At 36.6% G+C, this 20,378-nt stretch overlaps 1 long non-coding RNA gene across 1 annotated transcript in view; it reads right to left on the bottom strand.

Moving 5' to 3' along the window:
* Window positions 1–20,378, bottom strand: part of LOC139075157 (uncharacterized) — a 53,587-nt gene that overhangs the window by 9,649 nt on the left and 23,560 nt on the right. The window contains exon 3 of the long non-coding RNA XR_011525278.1: window positions 11,930–12,007. This is a non-coding gene — a long non-coding RNA (uncharacterized lncRNA). The remainder of the gene's footprint in view (window positions 1–11,929; window positions 12,008–20,378) is intronic.

Here is a 20,378-nt window from a genome sequence, read left to right as displayed (position 1 = left end):
CAAAAATAAGAATGAGGTTGGAGGACTCATATGTCCTATTTCAAAACTTACTGCAAAGCTATGGTAATCAATACAATGTAGTACTGGCAGAAGTCTAGAAATATAGGTCAAGGGAATAAAATTGAGAGTTAAGAAATAAACAAATTCATCTATGGTCAATTGATTTTTGACAAAGGTACCAAAAGTATTCAGTACAGAGATATAATATTTTCAACAAATAGTTTTGGAAAAACTGGATATCCATATGCAAAAGAATAAATTTGGACCCCTCACACAATGCACAAAACAAAAAAAAACTCAGAAAGGATCGCAAGTATAGATGTTAGAGCTAATGGTATAAAAATCTTAGAAGAACTCATAGGTGTAAATTCACATCACCTTGGATTAGTCAAAGGTCTCTTAGGTATGACACCTAAAGCAAAAGCAACAAGTGAAAAATAGATACATTGAACTTTATCTAAATACAAAAATGTTGTGCTTCAGAAGACACTATCAACAAAATAAAAAGATAACCACAGAATTGGCGAAAATATTAGCAAATCATATATCTGATAAGGATCTAGTATCCAGAATATAAAAATAACTTTCATGACAAAAAGAGAGAGAACCCAATTAACAAATAAGCAAAGGATTTGAGCAGACATTGCTCCAATGAAGGTATACAAATGGCCAATAGACACCTAAGAAGATGCTTGACATCATTCATCATTAGGGAAATGCAAATCAAAACCACAGTGAGATACCACTTCACACCCGCCAGGACGTCCATTAAAGAAAAAGAGAGAGAGAAAATAACAAGTGTTGATGAGGATGTGGAGATATTGGAACAACAAACCTTGCTGGTGGGAATGTAAAATGGTGCAGCTATGGAAAACAGTTTGGCAATTTCTCAAAAAGTTAAACATAGGCTTATCATATGTCACAGCTATTCTACCTCTAGATATACACCCAAGAGAAGTGAAAACATGTTCAAACAAAAACTTGTACACAAATGTTCATAGCAGAATTATTCATAATACCCAAAAAGTGGAAACAATCCAGTGTCCAACAAGTGACTAATGGACAAAGAAATGTGGTACATCCATACAATGAAATACTGTTTGGCAATAAAAAAGAACGAAGTACTGATACATGCTGCAACGTGTATTAACCTTAAAAATATCATGCTAAATGAAAGAAGCCAGTCACAAAAGACTACCTATTGTGTGACTCTATGTATATGAAATGTCCAGAATAGGCAAATCCGTAGAGACAGAAAGTAGATTAATGTTTGCCTGGGGGTGGGAGGAAGAACGGGAATTAGGAGTCGCTGTGAACAGATAAAGTATATCCTTTAGGGGTGATGGCAACATTCCGGAATGAGATAGTGGTGATGGTTGCACAACATTGCAAACATACTAAAAATCACTGATTTGCACACTTCAACACAGTGAATTTTATGTTATGTGATTTTTAGCTCAATAAAAAAGATTGAAGAAGAAAAAAGAAATCATGGCTCCTCCATCAACCTGGATTCCCAATGACTATGAAAAGCGGAAGTTTCCTGCCAACCACATGGAGCATGACGGAGAAATGACCTTTGTTGTTGTGAGACACTGGAGTTTGGAGCTGTGTTACCACAGCATGAACTAGCTTGTCTTACTGATGCAGCCAAGGAATAGACAATTCCTGTATTTGCCTACAAATTAAGTGAGAAAATCCATGCCCTCTCAAAAGTTCTAGAAAAAGTTCAATTATCCTGCATTTACCAGATTACAGATTCCTGTAGCAAGGCAATCTTGTTTTGATGTAAATCTCTCTATGTTAATCAACATATATAACTATTCAAAAATGCCACGGAACTTAATGATGACCTTAAAACCTGAAAATACATGGCAAATATTTGGAGAATAAATCTATCTGAAAGTATTTGTTAAAGATTTTGAAACATTTAGGTTTCTTCCCTATGATTTTGCTTTTGTCATCATCTTAGAGAACGAGAGGGAAGATGAGATGCTGGGTGAATACATTATTATATGTCAAAAATTTTTATTCTGCTATTTTGAAAATTAAACCTCATTCAAAGGATTCTAATATCCTTAATGTTGTTATATAAATGTCACTATATCACATTTAAAATGAATAAAAATTGATGCAAATTGAAATTGCACAGAGGTGGTAGAAGATTTATTGTATGCGCATCTGCCAAACTTCGCTTTTGAAAATCACTTTATGATGTCAACGTACAACCATTTTTTCTATTTTCAAAAATCTTTACCCATGGAAAAAAATTATCACAACGCTTTTCTTTCCAATTTCCCTAATAACTGCTGTAGATGTAAGTGTGTTTATGTTAATTATGTGAAGTTCACATGTGGATCATTCCATATCTTAATTTTCCCCTTAAAGCTTACAGCTAAGTAATTATCATTGTGGTGGTTATTCGTTTGGCCAAACAACTGTAATGAAATATTTAAATACAAATGTGTAAATAAATCAGTTTGCTTCACTCTTTTGCTTGAAACACTCCAGCATGCTTAAACTAATCCCCACAAAACTTAACATGGTTTACCCAAATCAGCACGACCTGGTCCCTGCCTTTACTTTCAGTCCCACCTCCCCCCAGAACCATGAGTTTGTCCAACCCTTAGGGCCTTCCTCTTGTCTAGAGTATTCTTACCTACACTCCAGATTTCCTATGGCTGGCTCCTTCTCATCACTGTGGTCTCAGGTTAAATATCACTTCTTCAGAAAGAGGACTTTCTCCAACTACCCTAGCAAAAATATTTCCATCACTCTAAATAACGTTATCCTGTTTTATCATCTTTATTGAACTTACGTAAATTAACTGGTTTATTTATTAGCTTGCTTGTTTATTGTTGGTATTTTATCCCTAGAATGTGAGCTCCATGAGAGCAGATAATGTATAGTTAGTGCTTAGAAGAGTGCTAAATTGTAAAATGAATAAAATAAGTGAATAATGCCTTGGATAACTTTTGACATGCTACATTACAAACAATTTTTGATGCTCCTCATCCCCCTACCCAACGCACACACAGCCTTGCACACAACTTTCCCCAAGTCTTTCAACAGCTTCTTTGTCAAATGGCTAATCTCAGACATTCTCAGAGCCAAAGAGCTTCTGCAATCAGAGTCACTACCAAAATATATTATAATCATTCATTTGCACCATTCATTATGTGCAAATAGTGACAGAAAAGTCTGGTTTGTGGGTTGCTGCATGACATGTGCTTTCTTTCCTCGACCCCAGTGAGCATTCTCTGCACTCATCTAAGGGCAGAATTTGCCCATGTGTGGTTAGTTGATTACAACAAACATATGGCGAAAATGGCTGAGAATGCTCAAATATTGAAAACATATGTTACTGCATGGAAAACTATGCCTTATTAAAAAACAAAACAAAAACTGAGAATCCAGTTAGAAACATACAGCTCAGAGATTTTGCTTTCAGAGCTTAGCCAGCCCTCAATTTATGAGACTGAAGACTTTCTTTTAGATCGAACTCAATCTTTACATCTCAGGCCAGCTACTTAGTTAAAATATTTCTTTTGACTACAGAAGCTTACGAAAAGAAAACATCTTGCAAAACTTCAAAATTCATTTAAAAGTAAAAGTATCCTGAATCCTATGAGATTTTTAAAATCCTATTTTAAAGGCCATGAAGATTTCATAGCTTTTAAATATACTGCTCATATAAACGAAATATTTTAACTCTTTTTCTCAATTAACATCACACCATCTTCATAGAGGAATGGAGCAGACAAGGACCTTGAATGGCACATTTATGAAATATTAGTCTTGTAATTAAAGACTAAGGAAATTCATATCAGAAGGGAATTTGCACCAGAAGTGATGCTGAGCATCAGTGGGAGACCCAAGAACAGGCTCATATACATTTTCTTCTGATTCTCTGATGAACCTCACTTACTGCCCTTAATAAAATCTAAGGTGCCATCAATTGCAAGATACTCCACTAATAAAAAATTAAAATGCTGCCAATTTAACTATGAGGCAATGATCTGTTATATAAAATGTAAAACATCCTAATTTCAGAGAGTTTAAAGTGTGAAAACATGCATGTTCAAATCAATGACATATGCTGGCTATACCAACTAAAATTTTTTTTTTCAGTTTTTTTTTATTGAGTTATTGCTAGGTTACAATCTTGTGAAATTTCAATTGTACATTAATGTTTGTCAGTCATGTTGTAGGTGCACCACTTCACCCTTTGTGCCCACCCCACACCCCACCTTTCCCCTGGTATCCACTAAACTGTTCTTGGTCCATAGTTTTAAATTCCTCATATGAGTGGAGTCATACACAGATTATCTTTCTCTTGCTGGCTTATTTCACTTAACATAATTCTCTCAAGGTCCATCCATGTTATTGCAAATGGAATGATTTTGTTCTGTTTTGCAGCTGAGTAGTATTCCATTGTATATATGTACCACATCTTCTTTATCCATTCCTCTGTTGACGGGCACTTAGGTTGCTTCCACGTCTTGGCTATTGTAAACAGTGCTGCAATAAACATTGGGGTGCACAGGACTTTTGGGATTGCTGACTTCAGGCTCTTTGGATAAATACCCAGTAGTGGGATGGCTGGATTGTATGGTAGTTCTATTTTTAGTTTTTTGAGGAATCTCCATACTGTTTTCCATAGTGGCTGCACCAGTTTGCATTCCCACCAGCAGTGTATGAGGGTTCCTTTTTCTCCGCAACCTCTCCAACATTTGTTGCTATTAGTTTTAGATATTTTTGTCATTCTAACGGGTGTAAGGTGATATCTTAGTGTAGTTTTGATTTGCATTTCCCTGATGATCAGCGATGATGAGCATCTTTTCATGTGCCTATTGGCCATCAGTATATCTTCTTTGGAGAAATGTCTGTTCATGTCTCCAGCCCATTTTTTGATTGGGTTGTTTGATGTTTTGTGATTGAGTTGTGAGAGTTCTTTACATATTAAGGATATTAAGCCTTTGTCAGATATATGACTTGCAAATATTTTTTCCCAGTTAGTGGGTTGTTTTTTTGTTTCAATCCTGTTTTCATTTGCCTTGAAAAAGCTCTTTAATCTGATGAAGTCCCATTTGTTTATTCTTTCTATTGTTTCCCTTCTCTGAGAAGGCATGGTGTCCGAAAAGATCCTTTTAATACTGATGTCAAAGAGTGTACTGCCTACGTTTTCTTCCAGAAGCCTTATGGTTTCAGGTCTCACCTTTAGGTCTTTAATCCATTTTGAGTTTATTTTGGTGAATGGTGAAAAAGAATGGTCGATTTTCATTCTTTTACATGTGGCTTTCCAGTTTTCCCAGCACCATTTGTTGAAAAGACTTTCTTTCCTCCATTACAGGCCCTCAGCTTCTTTGTCAAAGATAAGCTGTCCATAGATGTGTGGTTTTATTTCTGGGCTTTCAATTTTGTTCCATTGATCTGTGCACCTGTTTTTGTACCAGTACCATGCTGTTTTGATTACTGTAGCTTTGTAATATGTTTTGAAGTCAGGGATTGTGATGCCTCCCGTTTTGTTCTTTTTTCTCAGGATTACTTTAGCAATTCGGGGTCTTTTGTTGCCCCATATGAATTTTAGGATTCTTTGTTCTAATTCTGTAAAGAATGTCATTGGGATTCTGATTGGGATGGCGTTGAATCTGTAGATTGCTTTAGGTAGAATGGACATTTTAACTATGTTTATTCTTCCAATCCATGTACATCGAATGTCTTTCCATCTCCTTATGTCGTCATCCAATTCTCTCAGAAAGGCCTTGTAATTTTCATTATATAGGTCCTTCACTTCCTTAGTTAAATTTGCCCCAAGGTATTTTATTCTTTTTGTTGCGATTGTGAATGGTATTGTATTCTTGAGTTCTTTTTCTGTTGGTTCATTACTGGAGTATAGAAATGCTACTGATTTATGCAAATTGATTTTATACCCTGCAACTTTGCTGTAGTTGTTGATTACTTCTAACAGTTTTCCAATGGATTCTTTGGGGTTTTCTACATATAAGATCATGTCGTCTGCAAACAGTGAGAGTTTCACTTCTTCCCTCCCTATTTGGATTCCTTTTATTCCTTTTTCTTGCTTGATTGCTCTGGCCAGGACCTCCAGTACTATGTTAAATAAGAGTGGTGATAGAGGGCATCCTTGTCTTGTTCCTGTTTTCAGGGGGATGGGGTTCAGTTTTTGCCCATTGAGTATGATGTTGGCTATGGGTTTGTCGTATATGGCCTTTATTATGTTGAGGTAGTTTCCTTCTATGCCCATTTTGTTCAGAGTTTTTATCATAAATGGCTGTTGGATCTTGTCAAATGCCTTCTCTGCATCTATTGAAATGATCATGTGGTTTTTATTCCTCAGTTTGTTGATGTGGTGTATCACGTTGATTGATTTGCGGATGTTGAACCATCCCTGTGTCCCTGGTATGAATCCCACCTGATCCTGATGTATGATTCTTTTGATGAATTGCTGAATTCTGGTTGCCAAAATTTTGTTTAGAATTTTTGCATCTATGTTCATCAGTGATATTGGCCTGTAGTTCTCTTTTTTCGTGGTGTCCTTGTCAGGTTTTGGTATCAGCGTGATGTTGGCCTCATCGAATGTGTTAGGAAGTGTTCCATCTTCCCTAATTTTTAGGAATAGCTTGAAAAGGATAGGTATTAAATCCTCTCTGAAAGTTTGGTAGAATTCCCCAGGAAAGCCATCTGGTCCTGGGGTTTTATTCTTTGGGATGTTTTTGATTGCTGTTTCAATCTCTTTCCTTGTGATTGGTCTGTTCAAATTGTCTGCCTCTTCTTGAGTGAGCTTTGGGAGATTGTAGGAGTCCAGGAATTTATCCATTTCCTCTAGGTTATCCATTCTGTTGGCATATAGGTTTTTGTAGTATTCTCTTATAATCTGTTGTATTTCTGCAGAGTCTGTTGTTATTTCTCCTCGCTCATTTCTGATTTTGTTTATTTGAGCTTTCTCCCTTTTTTTCTTTGTAAGTCTGGCTAGTGGTTTGTCAATTTTATTTATCTTCTCAAAAAACCAGCTCTTTGTCTCATTGATCCTTTCTACTGCCTTTTTCGTTTCAATAGTATTTATTTCTGCTCTGATTTTTATTATTTCTCTCCTTCTGCTGACTTTGGGCTTCATTTGTTCTTTTTTCTCTAGTTCAGTTAGGTGTGCTTTAAGGTTACTTATTTGGGATTTTTCTTGTTTGTTAAGATGTGCCTGTATTGTGATGAATTTTCCTCTTAATACAGCTTGGGATATGAGTTGGTATGGCATGCTATCATTTTCATTTGTTTCCAGGTATTTTTTTATTTCTTCTTTAATTTCTTCAATGATCCATTGCTTGTTCAGTAGTGTGTTGTTTAGTCTCCACATCTTTGTGCCTTTCTCAGCTTTTTTCTTGTAATTAATTTCTAGCCTTATAGCACTATGATCTGAGAAGATGCTTGTTATTATTTCAATTTTTTTTAATTTGTAGAGGCTTGTCTTGTTTCCCAACGTATGGTCTATCCTAGAGAATGTTCCATGTGCACTTGAGAAGAATGTGTATTCAGGTCTTTCAGGGTGGAGTGATCTATATATGTCTATTAAGTCCAATTGTTTTAGTTTTTCATTCAGCTCCACTATTTCCTTGTTGATTTTCTGTCTGGATGATCTGTCCATTGATGTGAGTGGGGTGTTGAGGTCCCCTACTATTATTGTGTTGTTTTTAACATCTTCCTTTAGGTCTGTTAATAGTTGCTTTATGAATCGTGGTGCTCCTGTGTTGGGTGCATAGATATTTATAAGCATTATTTCTTCTTGATGAAGTGTCCCTTTGATCATTATATATTGTCCCTCTGTGTCTCTCTTTACCTGTCTTATTTTGAAATCCACTTGGTCTGATATGAGAATTGCAACACCTGCCTTTTTTTCCTTGCTGTTTGCTTGAAGTATTGTCCTCCACCCCTTCACCCTGAGTCTGTGTTTGTCCTTGGGGCTGAGGTGTGTTTCCTGGAGGCAACAAATTGTTGGATCGTGTTCTTTAATCCATTTTGCCACTCTGTGTCTTTTTATTGGAGAGTTCAATCCGTTCACATTGAGAGTGATTATTGATGCATGTGGACTTAATGCTGTCAATCTGTCACTCATTATCTTGTTTTCCTGTGTTTCTTTTCCTGTGTGCTTTAGACTACCCATTTAATACTGCAATTTCTTATGCTGGGTTTCTTAGATTTTTCCTTATCTATGATTTGTGACTCTGTTCTGTACTTTATTTTAGTGTCTACCTTGAAGTTTGTATTTAGAATCTCGTGTATAATATAGTCTATTCTCTGGTGGTCTCTTACTTACTCGACCAATACTGATTTAGACCCTTTGCTCTTCCCCTCCTAAATAATTATTTTCATTTTTTATTCCAACTCGTCTTATTAATTTGTAGTTAGAGTGCTAAGATCGCCCTTGTTTTGGTAGTTTCCTTTTTTTACCCTAATGCTATAGCTGAATATTTGCTATCCTGTTCTGGTTCTATCCATCGGTCTCCCTAGTCTGTGGATTGTGTCCCCTTTCTCCCTTTTTTCTTTTTTCAAGTATGAGAGCCTTCTTGAGGATTTCTTGTAATGGAGGGCTTTTAGTTACAAATTCCCTTAACTTTTGTTTGTCTGGAAAAGATTTAATTTCTCCCTCATATCTGAAGGAAATTCTTGCTGGATAGAGTATTCTTGGCTGAAGGTTTTTATCCTTTAAAGCTTTGAATATATCACTCCGTTCTCTCCTAGCTTGTAGGGTTTCTGTAGAGAAATCCGCTGACAGTCTGATAGGGGCTCCTGTATAGGTTATTCTCTTTTTTTTTCTTACTTCCCTGAGTATTCTTTCCTTATCATTCCTATGTGCCGACTTTACTATGTGCCTTGCGGTGGGTCTTTTTACATTGACAAATCTAGGAGATCTAAAACCCTCCTCTACACACATTTCTCCGTTGATCCCTAGATCTGGGAAGTTCTCTTCAATAATTTCGTTAAGCACACTTTCTGCTCCATTTTCCTTTTCCATATTCTCGGGAATTCCTATGATCCTTATGTTCTTACTCCTCATTGAATCCATTATCTCTCGGAGATTTTCCTCATTTTTTTTAATTCTTAGTTCTCTTTCTTCCTCTGTCTGGCGCCATTCAGCCTGTCTGTCCTCGATTATGCTGATTTGCTCCTCTAGGTTGTCTACACGGGCATTCAGGGAATCCGTATTCTGTTTTATCTGGTCCATTGTGTTTTTCATCCCAAGTAATTCTGTTTGATTCTTCTTTATGATTTCAATCTCTTTTGTGAAGTAACTCCAGAACTCAGCTTGTTTCTCTATCTTTCTCTCTACCTCATTGAGTTTTTTGATTATAGCTGCTCTGAATACATTATCACTTAGTTTACCTAATTCCAAGTCCTCAGGACTTAATTCTGTGTTTTTATTGTTTTCCTTCTGGTCTGGGGCTTTTATAAATTGCTGGATGGTAGAGGAGCGGTTTTTTCTCATGGTGGTAGAATTCAGTTGCAGTTACAGCCTGTCGCCACTAGATGGGGGTCGAGAGCAGCGTGTTAGCTCTCTGCCTTCGGGCAAGATGGCTGCCCCCACTGGCTTTGTTAGGGGGGAGGGGCTGTTACTCACACGCGCCGGTCTGGATTCAGATCAGTTCTGTTCTCTGGTCTCCCTAGGCCCTTGATTTATAGGGTCCCCGTGGACGGAAGCCTTCCCCCTGTCAGCGGGTCTCCACTGAATCATCGGCAGGAGTCCCGGATGATCCCCCAGTCGCGCAGCCCCTCCCCCGCTCCTTCCCAACCCGCGCTGCCGCAGCCATCGCAGACTCTAGGGGAGGGAGCGATGTTCTCTCCTACCATTCCAGCACCTCCGAAGGTGTAAGCAAGGTTATGATCTCTGCCTTCTTGGTATTGTAGGTCTCTAACGAGCTGGCATTATGTTTATTCTCTGAAATTCAGTTCTTCCAATCTTTTGTTGTATTTTGGAGGGGAGAGAATCCCGGGTCAGCTCACCCCGCCATTTTGCTCCGCCACTAATCTCCCATTCTGTAACAGCAATACCCGCACTCCATCAGCAACCATCAGTGACCCAAGGTAACGATGCTGCAAGATTATCTAGATCTGACCCCTAAACCACATGGCTGCAACATGCAAGCACCTGGGCCCTATGGAGGCCTCCTACAGATGCTCTCCAGGAGCATCTAGAAGCCACAGGGACTGAGATGGAGCACAGCAGAAGGGAGCTATACCAACTAAAATTTTGCCTTAATGTCCTACTATAAAGCACAAAGTCCAAGGTACTGTAAGAAATTCAAGAAATTTGATTTTGGTGGATTGACACTTCCTTTCCCATTTCATTGTCTATTTCCTTAGGTAAGGAGCTCATGCCCCACCTTCCGCCTCCCCACACGCAGTCCATAGACCTGCCAGCAGGGAGTTTTTTCTGAGCTTTGCTTTGCAGGTAGGGCCAATAATCCAATTTTCCTTCCAATGTCCTTCCTCCTTCTTGTCACTCTTAGATATTGATCTCATAGGTTACTTTGGGTGAGAAACTTTGATGGTCAAAGGTAAACATACGTTACCATTTTGACAATATTTGCATTTTAACTGTGGACTCCTAGATTCAAATAAACTTAGTCCAAATAAACCAGTCATTTACAGTGGACTTTGAAGTATATTCACAGGCTAAAATTTGAGATATAAAGATAATTAATCCATGCAAATTGCATCCTCATTTCAATTCACACATAGAGGAAAGCAATATACTGGTAGAAAGAGCATGATTTTGGGGACTCGCTAAGACTTTGTTTTAACACCCACTGTGTAATCTGGAAGTTGTTTAATATTTCTTAATCCCATTTTCCTCATTGATGTGAAAATAATGATAAATACATTTCATAAATTTTATAGGAGTTAACATGATAAATATAAATTGTCTAGGATATTTTCTAGCATATAATTGTGCTATAACAATTTGATATAAATTATAGTTTATAATTATAGTACAAAATATAATAGAAATATTATATAATAGAAAAATTTATATATACAATTGCTTACTTTTGAATCCTCCATCAAATGATCAAATTGAGCCTAAGTAATATTACACACTCAAGCCCTACCAACTCTGTCATAAAGCACTAGCTGTTATTCCTGATATTTTCTTTCTAACTTTGTGTGTGTTGTTTAGATATTCTCGTGTACATATCAAAATCATTTACCTAAGGATCTGGGCAGTTATATAACTGATATTTCACATCATGCCAATTATTTAAAATTCCTTTTTCCCTCACACGAGTGAAGCTAATATTCTGAATCACTAATATATTTTTAAAGGTTTGGTGATAGTGCTTTTCTTCCTGTGTAATTGTTTCTTTTATTATAATTTGGTAATAGTACTTTCCCACAATGAAACTGACAGGCCTTTTCTGTCTGCTGATTTATATGCTTCTCTGATAATTCTCACCTTTCCTGAATTGCTATTTTTTCCTTTCCTCTTAATCCTCCATATCTTATCTTTAATTTTGTCTTTTTATTAGATTAGAACCCCTTTCTTAGCTTTTCATTATCTCTCTTCAAACTTCCACAGTTTTTTCTCTTGTTCCAATCAGACTTTAAATTCAATTGATATGCACTTATCCCTGCCTTGTTTATTTTTCAGTTAAGAATTAAAACATATTTATTGGTCAAAAGATTAATTTGTGTCCATGTCCCTGCTTCCCTGTATCTTTGTTGATGTTTTTATAAAGTTCTGTAAATAAATTCTTTTTCAGCATGTTTAAATTCTCTCAAATCCAAACATTTTCAAGAAACTACAAACTCTAAACATTTTTAAAGAGGTAGAAAGTCACTTCTAGCAAAATTCCATTTCATGGAAATCCTGCTACCCACTGAGCAGGTTATTGGACATTGAGACACAGAAGGGGCTTACCAGAAATGAGGGAGGTTGGTTTTGACCAGAGACACAATCAGAGGTCTCCCAAGAGAGCTGGCTACTCCATCATTGTTTCTGGAATTAGACAGAATAAGAAGAAAGCATAAGACACGGGTTTAGAGCAAGACTTGATGGAGGTTTCTGGCATAAATGGAGATGATATGAAGTTTAGTATGATTAAGGCATCAACCAAAGCTGAGAGTATGAATGTGAATGCACATACAACTCCAATTTTTACCATCCTGCTTTCCTAAAGTACCACTGGTACTTTAAGCCCCAAACTGGTAAGAGTGATCTGACTAATAAAAAAGGGAAACCCCCTGGTACATATTTATGCGTGCTTCTTAATCTATACCAATAAATAAAACTTTTCAGTTTCCTTTTCATCTAAAACAGTTTTTGCTTGATTATCAGACATTTAAAAACCCATTTTGGAAAGAAGCATAAGTCAGAGCTTATTTTGCTAAGCAACATAAAAATCTATTTGGGAAGACAGGACATATTAATTACTAAGAGTTATATTTTAACATGTTGACATTTATATATCTTCAGTACATTAAAGTGAATACACACAACAAGTAAATAGTGATATATTACCAGAGCTGGAGGAATAAGAAACCAAGGAGTGGGACCAACTTGTGGCATAGTGGTTAAGGTTGCGTGCTCAGTTTTGGAGGCCCAGGGTTTGCAGATTCGGATCCCAGGTGCAGACCTAGCACCACTCATCAAGCTACACTGTGGTGGCATCCCATATAAAATAGAGAAAGATTGGCATAGATGTTAGCTCAGCAACAATCTTCGTCAAGCAAAAAGAGGTAGATGGGCAACAGATGTTAACTCAGGGCCAATCTTCCTCACAAGAAAAAAAACAAACAAACAAAGACACCAAGCAGGTTGTGTAGGTTGAGCAAGCCCTATATCTGATATTGAAATGCAAAGTCACGAAGTTATGTGAAGCTTCCACAGGCAAGAGACTATAGAAAGAGCAAAAGAAAGTTGCTAACAAATTTTGAGGATTATTAGCATTTGAGGGCAAATATGTAGAGGAAAAAATAATTGAATTTTTCAGAGAAAAACCAAAATTATAAAGTGGTAGGAAAAGATCAGGCTTTGTTGAGTAACAGAGGAAAACAAAGCAAGAAAAAATATAAAGAAAAAGGTATGGTCAATGGTCTCATATTCAACTGAGAAGTCCAGGAGAATGAAGCTTAGAAAAATATAAATAGATTGATGATTGGGGACCTCAGAGAATTCAATTTCAGTATAATTGTTGAAGTCACATAATATGCTTAGGAAGTAGAGGAACGAAGGATAAGGGAAATAAGGCTGAATGACAAAGTGAACTCATTTTGAAAATGGAAAATACTAGAAGATTGCATAGGCAATGGTAAATGTGCCAGTGGGCAGGGAGGACTTCAACACTTTAAAAGGAAGAAGGTAATTGGTGGAAGAGAGAGGACAAAATTATGGACTTGACAGTCAGTTTAAATGTTAATGGAGAGTTCCTGAGTGTGTAGGAGCAGCTGCTGACCGGAACTCAGGACACGTCAGTTTTAACTATCACTCCTAGGCGGATGAGTCCCAAGTACTGTCTCTCCACTTTACCCCTCCCCTGAACTCTAGTTGGGTGGGTGGGCTTGTCACTCAGGGACACAAGTGCAGCAACTGTGCTCCCATCCAACTTATCCAGCTCTTATTAGTCTACAGACACCTATCTATTTCTGTCTGTCAATTTGTCTCTGTGAGCTTCACCACACCCTTGCTTCTCTTTTTCACTTGCCTCCTAAAACTACACGACTTAATACATCGACAGTGTCACTACAAGTGATTTGAGATCTAGAACCTAGAAAAGGAAAAATGTTGAATGGATGAAAAAAACAAATCAATGAATGCATGGATGACTGAATTTATTGATCACATTATCTGCCACGTACTGTTCTAGTTCCTGCAACTATGGAAGTATCAAGAGGAAAATTTCCTGCCTCTACTTTACTGTTAGTTATAAGCAAAACAAATATATCTCCATTTGCGATAAGTGCTCAGAAGATAAGTAAAGTCAAATGAGAGAAGTGGGGATGGTGGACTGCAGGAGCTGTTCCAGACTCGTTCAACAGGAAAGGCTTCTATGAAGATCTGCCATTTGGGCAGAAAGCTAAATGAAAAGGGGGAACAAGACATGCGGAAATTTGGAGAAAGAGTTTTCTAGGGGTGGGCAAGAGCAAGCTCAAAGGCCCTATGGTTAGAATGTTCTCAGCCTGTTTGACAGTGGTAAAAAGGTCTCTGCAGTTTGAGCAAAAGGAGTGAGGCAGAATATGAGACAAGAGAGTGGGTGAGAGCTCAGGTCACATAGCACTTTTGGATGTAGGGTTGCTAAATTTAGCAAATAAAGACACAGACTGTCCAGTTAAATTTGAATTTTAGACAAACAACAAATATTTCTAATATATGTAAGTCCTAAATATTACAAAGGACATATGTAATTTAAAAAATTTTTTTGTTCATTCGAAATTCAGGTTTAACTGGGTGTCCTGTATTTTATCTGGAAACCCTAACATGATGACATCTTTGCAATTTACTCTGAGTGAGAAGGCAAGGTTCTAGAGTGTTTTGAAAAAATAAGTAGAATAATTCATTGTATGGAAAATAAATCATAAAGTGGTAAGGATAAATGCATGGAGACTGGCAAGGGAGTTATTGCTATAGGCAAGACAAGAGATGATGGTGTCCTGCTAGAGAGGTGGTAGGAAGACTAGTAGGAGGAGAGGTGACAGATTAGAGTCAAAGATGATTCCAAGGTTTCTCGCATAAGTAACTGGCAAAACAGAGCTGATTTTTCCTGATTTTTCTTCTGAGGAAGACAGAAGAAAATTTAAGGCAGAAGATCAAGTTAGGTCCTTTCTTCATACCTTCATTGAAGTATATTTTCCATACCATAAATTTCACCCATTAGGGGTATATAATTTAATGATTTTTAATAAATTTAGAGTTACACAACTAGCAATCTGATCTCATTTTAGAACATTTCCATCACCCCCCAAAGACTCTTAGTGGCCATTTCCGGTAACTCTTCATATCTATCTCACGCCCCTGTAACCACTAAACTCCTTTCTATCTTGGTAGATTTGCCTGTTCTGGACATTTCATGTAAATAAAATCATACAGTATGTAGACTTTTGTGTTTGGCTTCTTTCACTTAGTGCTATGTTTGAGATTGATCCATGTTATAGCATGTATTACTACTTTATTCCTACTTATTGCGAATAGAATTTCACTGTATAGATATGTTTCCAGTTGGGTTTTTGCCAGTTGGGGGCTATTATAAATGATGCAGTTTGAACATTCATGTGCAAGTCTTTGTAAGGACACAGGTTTTTATTTCCTGTGCGTAGATTCCTTGGAGAAGGAATTATTGGGTTCTGTGGTAAATTTATCTCAAAAGTCTTAACTAATATCCAAGTAGAGATTTTATGTTAGGCACCCAATATATTGGTCTAGAATTCAGGAAAGAGGTAAATATAAAGTTGGAATTTAATATTATATACATGATTGCAAAGTGATTGGACAGTGTAAGGTCAGATAAGTAGTAAATGTAATTAGAAAAAAGAAAGGTCTAAGGATTAACTTCTGGGGCATGCCAATTTAAAGGTTAGGAAAATGAGGAGGATTCATGAAAAGAGAATAAGATGGGGCAAACAGAAAAGGTCAAAGCAGACACTTTTTGTGTCCTGCGTGTCATAGCCCCTTGGCCAATCTCTAGGCTCAGCTGAAACTGTGGTACACAGGTCCAGTCTATGCTAACAACCTCCCAAGTTTTTCTGCTTAACTGCCTGAGGTTTTTTTCCAAAATGAAAAATCTCACTCAGTCTTTGTGGTGGTGCATGGAATCAAGGGTCCCACAGGCAATTCTTAATAATAAGAAGACGGTACTCAGGATTCTAAAAGCCCCAGTCTCCTATCCTGTGGAGAGATAATTCTGAGTTTCAGAATCACAAAAAGGCTGACTGACATTGATTCAAGAGAAAACGAGAGGAAAGAAAAGGGAGGAAATTGAGATGCATATAAGATCGATTTCTAGGAGTTTTGCTCAAGGCAGAGTAGAGATGTGTGGGGGTAAGTAGACACAGATAAGAAGTAACACAGCTCTAGGGAGGGATTTGTTTTAAAGATGGGGAATGTTACCTTGTGTTTGTACAGTGCAAAGAAACACTGAAGATGCAGGCGACAGGGAGAATTGCTGGAGTGATGTCTTTGAGTAGGTGAGAGGCATGTGATTAGAGACAAAGGCAGGATTTTACTTTAGAAGCCTAGACTTCCCCTTTAACAGGGGAAGGCAGAGCTTTTGGATATTGATGTAAGTATATTGGTACATTTAATAGTAGGGACATGTGTTTGAACCATGATTTGCTGGATAAATTCACTCCTGAACATCTGGAAAACAGTCACCTTCTACTTGAATCCAACAATAACATTGAATATTTATATTTTAAAATAATCCATTTCATTTCAAGGAGTCCTAGAGTACCATAATTTCTTCTCCATGATATTCAGCCAATGGGTGTAGAGTGAAACGGTAAAGTCCTGGTATGGGTGGGAGGGACATATTTACTGCAAAACAAGGAGCATCCAGTTACAGCAGGAGAGGATAAAGTGAATATCCTTATGCACCAGCCAAGACTAAGACCAGGAAGTATGCATGTAGGAAAACATATATGTATGCTATGCATGTAGGAAATATACATGCAGTGAAAAAGATAGTTTTGGCAGTTATAAGCGTTAACAGACAAATTTAGCTACAAAACAAGATACAGCATAACTTCTTTAGCATAGGTATATCAGTTTTATATTTGAAACTCTCATATTCTTCATTCTTTTTGAGTTGAGTTCTGAGATAAAGGTCTTACCCAATCTTATTAGAAAGGATTCTCAAACAAAATTACATAGTAGATAAAGTCTTGCAATAGAGATTGGAGAGCTGGTCAATTTAGTTTTATTTCTGCCAGTATCAAGCTGTATAGTAACTCTTGTCAACTCTAAAGAAAATACTGTCTATGTTAAATTTAATGAGTACCTGCTATGGTCAGACACTGGTAGAAGCTAGAGATAAAAATGAATTAAACACTCTCTGTCTGCATGGAATACACAAACAATTGCATCAGAGTATTATTTTAAAATTGTAAGAAAAAGTGTGTGGCATCAAAACAATATATAATGACTTTGTCTAGAATAAGTCAGTTAGGTCTTGACAGAGAAGGAGTCCCATGAAAAGAGTTTTTAAATATAAAGATGTTGATGAAGGAGGAACATTTCATTTCCTGCAACTTTAGTGAATTCATTGATTAGTTCCAACAGTTTTTGGCTTGAGTCTTTGGGATTTTCTATATACAAAATCACATCATCTGCAAATAATGACAATCTTACTTTTTCCTTTCCAGCTTGGGTGCCATTCATTTCTTTGTCTTGCCTAATTGCTTTAGTTAGGACTTTCAATACTATATTGAATAAGAGTGGTGAGAATGGACATTCTTGTCTTGTTCCTGATCTTAGACGAAAAGCTTTCAATTTTTCTCTGTTGACTAAGGAGGAACATTTCAGACAAGGAGCCAACGTCACTTCACCTCTTTTAGCCTTAGTTTGGTGTCTGTATAGGTGGGCTACCCGAGGCTTTTCAAACTCTGTTAGTGAAGTTTTTTCCAAGCCACAGCAGCTAGACAGAAGTTTGAGGAGGAGGAAGTGAAGATGAGCAATCAGGCTCTTGGTCTTTCACTTACACTTCAAGGAAAAGTTAAAGGAATTCCATTAATTTAAAAAAATACATTTATGAAAAATCACTGGGTTATATGATCTCAAAATGTTTCAGAGCTAATGTCCCATGGAGAAATCCACAAGTGCTATTGTATCCATTGGTACTATTTTGTTAATTTCCAGAAGAGAAGACATGTTCTGGGGACTACAACATAGTTGCCAATTTAGATGGGGAATAGTGAGAAAGGGAAGTGGTGGCCCTTGTGAGGACAAAAAGGACAAACAGAAGTACTGGATGAAGGTGAAAGAATCTGCTGAAATGCAAAGGCAGAAAGGAACTGGAAATATATTCAGACAAATTTTGCTTAAGACCAGATTTTGTCTCTGAAATGTCAATTAGAATATTCAAATAAAAGACGATAGTTATAATTATAAAATATGTAGACAAATATGCAAACATATTCATATATTCATGTTCATATTTTATACAGGCACCCATGATTTACAAAATTCTACCAGGAGAGAATGGTGCAATATCTAAATCTGTGGTCCGTGCCCTGAAAAAGTAGTCCAGACAAAAGATAAGAAAAATGATTGTCGGATACAGTTTATAAAACACACGCAGAAGAAACGTGGTGATGGGGTATTTCTAGAATTCATTTTACCTATCATTTAATCCAATTTGGAAATTCAAATCTGTTGAATGAACACCTCACATCCCCACACAAAGTATTAAACTTTATCATAAGTTGGTTTTCCAGTGTTCCGTCATAAATTCTCCCTTTGACAAGTTAGCATTTTATCTAAAGCAATTCTCAAAACTGTAAATAATATCTCGAACAAAGAAAAGCTGTGAAAGCTTTGCCATTTCTTAAAAAAAATAGGTAAACTACTTGAAGCAGGAAAGTACAATGTAGATTTTTGTATTGCTTAAGTATATGCCTTAATGTTCTATGATCTACTTGCTCAGTTTCTTTGTTTTATGCCAAAGACCACACAGAGTCTGTTTTAAATTAATCAGTCAAGAAAACATAGGTGGGAAAATGGATGCCTAGGAGCCCCAATTTTCCTAAAGGTTTTGCTTAAGAAATGTCTTACTATTTCACAGTCCGTCAACATTCTTATGCCATCGCATCATGTGGAGCCATATGCGTTTCTTTTTGTACAGTTTGCTCATAAGCTTATCAATTACTATGTTAACTTATTCTGAGGTTCTGGTCCCTAGACCATTACCTTGTGCCATGAGATCATAAATTAAAAATGCCTTGCATTATTTTTTCTATGAGGAAATTGTATTGTATAAGTTTATTATTATACATTATTTTCACAATAGCAATAAAAATTATTGCTTACAAAAACATGCAGATTTTTAATAAAAAATACTAACTGACGTTGTTTTACCCCACATATGTAAAATTAGTGTGTGTCTTTGAAATTGGGATCAAAAAGTAAAATTCTTTTTTACGTATGTTTCAAAACCATTTACAATATAGCCTACTCTGTCGAAATCCAACTGATGTTACTGTATTTTGCAGCTAGACTCACTTTGTGACTTTGAAAAGTATTCTTCGCATTGCTTTTCCTATGACATCAATTTCTCTGTACACCAGAGGTGACTAAGGAACATATTTTGTTGGTTAAAAATATTACAGTAAGTGACTGTCCTCCATGCAATTTTCAAATAAGAATCAATCAAAGCTTGTGTGGTGATGTGCAAATTTTCAGTCAATTTTAACTGGTTTGGCACTTCCGAAGGTTAAGGTAGTTTAATGGTTGAAAGCACATTGCAGCGAAGCTAGCTGCAAACGTCAAAGGGTAGAGGATTAGGATTTCATTTCCTTTTAGCTGTTGCCATGTCTGTTTTCTGTCCAAGCTGCCTCTTGCCGCCGTTTAACCCAAGCTTTTAAAGACAAGAGGGGTTGAGAACTTGAGGGCCTCTGGCTTCATTTTAACAAGGCGTCGCTCACACTTTGGTACATAATTTGTCATAAATGTCAGAGGTCACTGGATGTTCGAAACCTACAGCCAGCAGATGGTCATTATGACAGCAGTTATGTTTCAAAGCAAAGGATGTTTTGTGGTACTTACTTTAGTGTGTTAGTGTTACACCTCAGAGTATATCTGAGAAGATTCTAGTTTAAATCGACTCATCCTTGTGGTTGACTGCCTGAGAGGTAGTAACAAAAGATGGACCAGTTTTCAAAAGATGTTCTGTTTGGTTATTCTGGTCTAAAATTTACACTATGTCATTCTTTTTTTTCGTCCTTATGCTCAAGCACTGATTATGGATTTCCCAGTTCTCATTTCTGAGAAGAATTAATAAAAACAAAATTAAGTAAACAAGTAAATTATAAAAATGGGCTAATATGAGTTTCTATATTTAGCCAGACCATTGAAATGGTATAAAATAAGAGATATAAATGAATTTCTATGCTGCAGCTAAATATTATCTAATAGCAGCATCAGATAAAACAATAGAAAACATTAGATTAGATTCTACTATGCTTCTAAATTTGTTTGGTAATTCAAATTTTAAAAATTTGATCAATCTTTTGCCCTATTTTACTTACGCCATTTTATACTAAACAATTTTTGACAGGTCATAAGAACTAAAATTAAAATCAAGACTCAGATCCTACAGTATTTCTGTTACACAACCCCGGCAGAATTGGTGGAATAAGTGTTTGTGTTAAATAAAGAGCTC

Source organism: Equus przewalskii, chromosome 13 (genome assembly GCF_037783145.1).
Source record: "Equus przewalskii isolate Varuska chromosome 13, EquPr2, whole genome shotgun sequence".
Taxonomy (NCBI): domain Eukaryota; kingdom Metazoa; phylum Chordata; class Mammalia; order Perissodactyla; family Equidae; genus Equus; species Equus przewalskii.
Note: the sequence above shows the minus strand (reverse complement) of the source record. Positions and strands in the feature narration are given on the sequence as shown.